Below are 6,790 nucleotides of genomic sequence, written 5' to 3' on the forward strand. Positions count from 1 at the left end.
TAGCCAGGAGAGCCATTATACCTCTGAGAGAAGACAAGCAGGAAGATGCAGCTGCATTGACAGAGATCCCTGGGGCAGACGGTCAGAAACCCCACCTTGTCGAAGGGACAGATGCACAGACAACATCTGTAGCACAAGAGCAGGAGGAGGCAACGGCACCACCTTCCCATGGCTTTGATAAGGAGGAGGTAGAAGAGGAGGAGCGGAGAAAGTCATTGGCCCTGCTCAGCCCCACTGCCTTGGAGTTGGTTATGCAGGAAACAGCCAGGTGCTTTGTGATGGACATTGTGCATAAGGCTGTGGCTGCCATCCGGGCAAGAGCTGAGCAGGAAAAGGAGCAGGAGGATGTGGCCCAAAGCCACGTGGATGTTTCAATGGCACCAGTGATGCCAGTAACACTGGAGAACATCGAGACTCCTATGGGTGTAGAGCCTCAGGCAGAGCCCAGCTCAGCCCCTTTCACCAAAGCTGCAGATGAGGCTGGAGAAGTCATGGTTTCTCCCGTGCCTGGAGATTATCAACAGGAGGCCGGCAGAGCTGTTGTCTCCCCAGCACAACATGAGGAGGAAGTTCTGGCTGCAGTGACGATGATCCCTGGGGCAGAGTCTGGGATATCTTACCTTGCACCTGGAGCAGATGATGAAGGAGAAGCAGCAGCTTCACCTTTGAGTCAGGGCTCGCAGCCCCAGGTGAGTGACACCCCTGTGACCGGCATTGGGGATCCCAAGGTGCTGGAGGCAACCCCAGATCCCAAAGTGCATGTGTCAGGGGCATTGCTCGTGTTCCCTGTGCCTTCCAGCTGACATTCCCTCCTTCCCCTGCCTGTGTTCTTGCTCTCCCATCCGGCACCCCTCCTCTGGAGGAAAGGCACTGAAGGAGAGCAGCCCGTGAGGGACCTCTCCAGTGAGCAGCCACCAGCAGCAACCCCAGAGCCCAGGTGACGGCCAATGCACCACCCAGGCCTGGCGCTGGACACAGGTCTGCAGGGGAGAAAGCAGCCCACGGCACAGCACCCACACAGCTACCTGCAGCCCTGAGAGAGACACATCTAGGGAGAGCTGTCATCTCCTGATGTTCTGCTGTATGTTTACAGGAGGAGCCAGCGGCCTTCCCTGAGGAGAACGATGAGGAGGCCAAGCAGGAATTGGAATGTGTTAGTGACAAAGAGCTGTCTCAAGGGGAAGCCCTCACCATGTACAACATCTGCGTAAGCCCTCTGGTGCCAGAGCTCTTCCAGGACGCCCGAGAAGACATCCGTCTGGAATCCAGCATCCACAGCAATTTGGGCACAAATGCGACATCAGAGGCAGCTGGAGACCTGCAGAGTGTGTCTCCTGTCCTGGCCACTGCCACAGACACCGAGCTGGCAGCTCCTCCTCTGGCTGGAGCTGCTGAGGGAGAGCAGCACCGTGCACCTCTCACTTCTCTGGAACAAGAGCAGAGGGAGGCACCGGCACCACCTTCCCATGGCTTTGACAAGGAGGAGGCAGAAGAAGAGGAGCGGAGAAAGTCATTGGCCCTGCTCAGCCCCACTGCCTTGGAGTTGGTTATGCAGGAAACAGCCAGGTGCTTTGTGATGGACATTGTGCATAAGGCTGTGGCTGCCATCCGGGCAAGAGCTGAGCAGGAAAAGGAGCAGGAGGATGTGGCCCAAAGCCACGTGGATGTTTCAATGGCACCAGTGATGCCAGTAACACTGGAGAACATCGAGACTCCTATGGCTGTAGAGCCTCAGGCAGAGCCCAGCTCAGCCCCTTTCGCCCCTGCAGCAGATGAGGCTGGAGAAGACATTGTGTCGCCCATGTCTGCCAAGCAGAAAGTAGCCAGGAGAGCCATTATACCTCAGAGAGAAGACAAGCAGGAAGATGCAGCTGCATTGAAAGAGATCCCTGGGGCAGACGGTCAGAAACCCCACCTTGCCGAAGGGGGAGATGCACAGACAACATATGTAGCACAAGAGCAGGAGGAGGCAACGGCACCACCTTCCCATGGCTTTGACAAGGAGGAGGTAGAAGAGGAGGAGCGGAGAAAGTCATTGGCCCTGCTCAGCCCGACTGTCTTGGAGTTGGTTATGCAGGAAACAGCCAGGTTCTTTGTGATGGACATTGTGCGTAAGGCTGTGGCTGCCATCCGGGCAAGAGCTGACCAGGAAAAGGAGCAGGAGGATGTGGCCCAAAGCCACGTGGATGTGTCAATGGCACCGGTGATGCCAGTAACACTGGAGAACATCGAGACTCCTATGGCTGTAGAGCCTCAGGCAGAGCCCAGCTCAGCCCCTTTCGCCCCTGCAGCAGATGAGGCTGGAGAAGACATTGTGTCACCCATGTCTGCCAAGCAGAAAGTAGCCAGGAGAGCCATTATACCTCAGAGAGAAGACAAGCAGGAAGATGCAGCTGAATTGACAGAGATCCCTGGGGCAGACGGTCAGAAACCCCACCTTGTCGAAGGGACAGATGCACAGACAACATCTGTAGCACAAGAGCAGGAGGAGGCAACGGCACCACCTTCCCATGGCTTTGACAAGGAGGAGGTAGAAGAAGAGGAGCGGAGAAAGTCATTGGCCCTGCTCAGCCCCACTGCCTTGGAGTTGGTTATGCAGGAAACAGCCAGGTGCTTTGTGATGGACATTGTGCATAAGGCTGTGGCTGCCATCCGGGCAAGAGCTGAGCAGGAAAAGGAGCAGGAGGATGTGGCCCAAAGGCACGTGGATGTTTCAATGGCACCAGTGACGCCAGTAACACTGGAGAACATCGAGACTCCTATGGCTGTAGAGCCTCAGGCAGAGCCCAGCTCAGCCCCTTTCGCCCCTGCAGCAGATGAGGCTGGAGAAGACATTGTGTCACCCATGTCTGCCAAGCAGAAAGTAGCCAGGAGAGCCATTATACCTCAGAGAGAAGACAAGCAGGAAGATGCAGCTGAATTGACAGAGATCCTTGGGGCAGACTGTCAGAAACCCCACCTTGTCGAAGGGACAGATGCACAGACAACATCTGTAGCACAAGAGCAGGAGGAGGCAACGGCACCACCTTCCCATGGCTTTGACAAGGAGGAGGTAGAAGAAGAGGAGCGGAGAAAGTCATTGGCCCTGCTCAGCCCCACTGCCTTGGAGTTGGTTATGCAGGAAACAGCCAGGTGCTTTGTGATGGACGTTGTGCATAAGGCTGTGGCTACCATCCGGGCAAGAGCTGAGCAGGAAAAGGAGCAGGAGGATGTGGCCCAAAGTGAAACAGAGGCACGGAGAAAGTTATCTGCCCTGCTCAGCCCTAAAGCCAGTAAGATGACACAACCCAAAAGAGACAGGAATTTCGTGAGAGGCGTCCTGCACAAGCCTTTGCCTGTTATCTGCGAAATGGACGAGCAGCCAACACCAGCACAGGCCCAGAGTGAGGCACCAACACAGGCCAGGAGCCTGGGCACAGATAGACAGGGACCAGGACAGGCCTTTACACAAGGACTAGTACCACCACACGCCCAGAGACAGGCCCCACAAAGGGTCTCAGTTGTCGACAGAGCTCTGCAGGTTGTATTCAGGCGCAAAGTGAGGAAAGCACCTGAAGAGCATCAGGGAGAGGCCAGCAGAACCTTTGCCTCCCCGCGATTCTACAGGGATGAACAGGCAGTGCGTGCAGCAGCTCAGGACACCGAGGAGGAGCCAACTACATCATTTATTCCAGTGGCACCCAGGCCGCGCTGGTGGCACCGGTTGCGCCAGTCTGAGAATGCCAGGGCCTCCCCTACCTGGGAGACAATTGAAAGCCAACAGGGGAAAACCCCCAAGAAAATGCAAAAGTGGCAGCTGCAGTCACGACGTAACCTGCCACCCGTTGATGCCCATTCCACCACCTATGCTTGGGGAACCGCCAACCCAAAAGAAGGATTGCATGACACCAGAGATAAACACGTCCGAGGGCAACAACTATCCTTCTTCAGAAGGGCACTGAAGCCTCTGCGCAGGGCTTTCCACAGATCCTGCATCAGCCCACAAGCGGAGGAATAATGCCCCACTGTCAGCTCCAGGCCCGAGGGAGCTGCGCTGAGAACGTCGTGCTGCAGCCTGCGCTCGCTGTGGACACTTCTCGGGCCAATAAACCAGATCCCTATCTCCCCAGTTCTTGCCTCTGTCTGCTCCAGCTTTTCCCTTGTGTCAGTAGCAGAGAAAGCTGCGGAGCGACCTCTTTCCTTGCAGCACTTCCCAGCTGCTGAGCTTGCAGTCCTGCTGGCTCTTGGCAGCACATGTTGGCCAAGTAGGAAAAGCTCATCCCGATGGGATGAAACAGTGTGTGATGCAGTGGCTCCCACGTCAGCTGGCTTTTGAAGCCCGGTGCCTGCTGCAGCCCAGTGACTGGAATGACAGGGGTGTAGAAGGGTTGGGAGGAATAAGGAGCAAGGCTTAGAATTGCTAAGGCCAGAGATAAGGGACGAGAGACTGTGATTCTCCTGCTCCTCCTGCACACGCAAGCTCTGGAGCAATGCAGGGAGAAGCTGGCGATGTTTCCAGAAGCAGAACTGTAAATGGACAGCAGATGGGTGACTCCACGCAATCCCCCCGTCCCCATCCTACAGCTTCTGACCAACCGAACAGGGGGGCTCTTGCAGCTGCCCTGAGCCATGGCCTCGTGTCCCCAGGGCTGCAGCAGAGGAATGACAGGGAGGTGGCCCTGAGGCTGCAGAGGTACTTGTGCAGGAATGTGCACACTGCTCTTGGCTTGTGTTTGGGATTGGAAAATCACCGTGCACTCCTGGCCACCCTGTGAGCAGCTGGCACACAAAGCTCCACAGTGCAACTCAGCCCACACGTCATTCTCATACCCATGGCAGCAGCGGTGCTTTCCAGGTTAGGAACATGGGGCAAGCAGCAGAGCACCTGCCAGCAATGCCGGCAGCGAGCATCAATTCCTGCATCAACAGCAAGTTCCTCAGTGTGCACTACAGGCCTCTTGCAGGCTGACTCCTTGTCCTGGGTTCAGCAGTAGCAGTCATTTTTTCTCCTTCTTGGTAGCTGGTGCAGTGCTGTGGTTTGACTTTCGGGCTGAGAACGGTTGCTGATAGCAAGTATGTTTTGAGTTACTGCTCAAATGTTTGGTTTGTCCAAGGCCTTTCCTGAGCTCATGCTCTGCCAGGGAGGAGGGGAGGCCAGGAGGAAGGAGAGACAGGACACCTGACCCAGGCTAGCCAAAGGGGTATTCCATACCATAGCACGTCATACCCAGGATGTAACTGGGAGTTACCTGGCAGGGCTGGAGCTCTGGGGGGATGGAGGAGGTATCGGTTGGTGCTCGGTCGGGCAGGGTGGGATGAGTTATGGGTTGGTGGCTGGTGAGGTGTTGTATTCTCTTCACTTGTTATTGGCTTTATCATTATTGTTTGTAGTAGCAGTAGTGATTTGTGTTATACCTTAGTTATTAAACCGTTCTTATCTCAACCCATGGGGGCTACCTTCTTTGGATTCCCCTTTCTAACACTCCGGGAGTTGGGGGAGCAAGGGAGGGAGTGAGTTAACAAGCTGCGTGGCTGGTTTTAAACCACGACACTCCTGTGACACCAGCAGCCTCTGCTGTGCGCCCCTGCATGGAGGAACCTTGAGCTGCTCCCAGCCCATCACCCCTTTGCTCCATCACCTGCTCTCCATCAGAGCTGGCTTTTTAATTCGTGTTGTGCATTTTCTGCAGTGGGATGTGCTGGGGGAAGTGATGGTCCTGTCCCAGTTCCTCCTATTGCAAAAGTAGGCATCAGCTTGTGCTGTGGTTTTTGGGAGAGGGGAACCTTGCCCGGAGAGGAATCATTCCACTTCCCAAAGAAGCCACACTCTGGTTTCCACTAACACTTTCCAGAGTGGCAGGAAGAAACCTGCCTCCAGGGTGCAGCAGATGCAGAGCATGAGCAGACCCACTCTGAAAAATGCTCCTTATTGGGTGGGTTGGTTGGAGCTCTCCAAAGGGCTCTGGAGGTTTCTGGGAAGTGAGTCTCGAAAACTTCTCGGGTTGTGCTCACTCTCTGTGACCACAACAAACTCAGGCTGAGAGTAAGGACAAGGGTGTGATCCCCTAAGGATGGAAAACCACACTGTGGCTAGTTGGAAATCAGAGCTCTCAGTTGTCTTGTGCAGCCAGGTCACAGGTAACTTCTCCTGGAGATAAGCTGGCCAGGGTAGCTCCTGGAATTTGGAGTAGAGCACAAGCCCAGACCTTCCCAGCACTGCCAGTGCCAGCACTGCAGTGCTGGGAAGTCACCAATGGGGTCTGAGTGAATGGATCTGCACCCAGGCAATGCCTTGGATGGAGATGTCTCTTCTCCTTGCAGGTAGAGAGCTTGAAGAGCTGTCACCTTGCTGCCTTCTGCTGATGGTGGGTGCTGCCTGCAGGGCGCCAGATGACCGATGCTGTCCAGCCTCTTCTGGGCTCACCTCTGAATTGCTCAAAGTCTAAACCCCACAAATAGTTTTGTGTAAAACCCCAGACTGGGCTGTTCCTCTGCTGTCCTGTCCTGCTCCTCCCCTGGCACCGAGCACCTCCCTGGCAGGGCTGGATGTGGCTGATGTACTCCAGAGCTCCTGACCTCGCCTGCCTTCCTCCAGAAGCCATGTGGGCTGAGTGCTTGTGGGTGAGTTGATGGTTCTGGAAGGAAGCACCATCCCCACTGGTCGCACACCTGGTCCCGGGAGTGCCAGTGTGTGCCCTCTCAGTAAGACTGCGCACAACACCAAGTTGAGTGGGAGTGTTGATGTGCCGTAGGGCAGGCAGCTCTGCAGAGGGATATGGACAGGCTGGATCAATGGGCCGTGGCCAGTGGT

Source organism: Melopsittacus undulatus, chromosome 6 (assembly GCF_012275295.1).
Source record: "Melopsittacus undulatus isolate bMelUnd1 chromosome 6, bMelUnd1.mat.Z, whole genome shotgun sequence".
In the NCBI taxonomy this organism is placed as follows: Eukaryota; Metazoa; Chordata; class Aves; order Psittaciformes; family Psittaculidae; genus Melopsittacus; species Melopsittacus undulatus.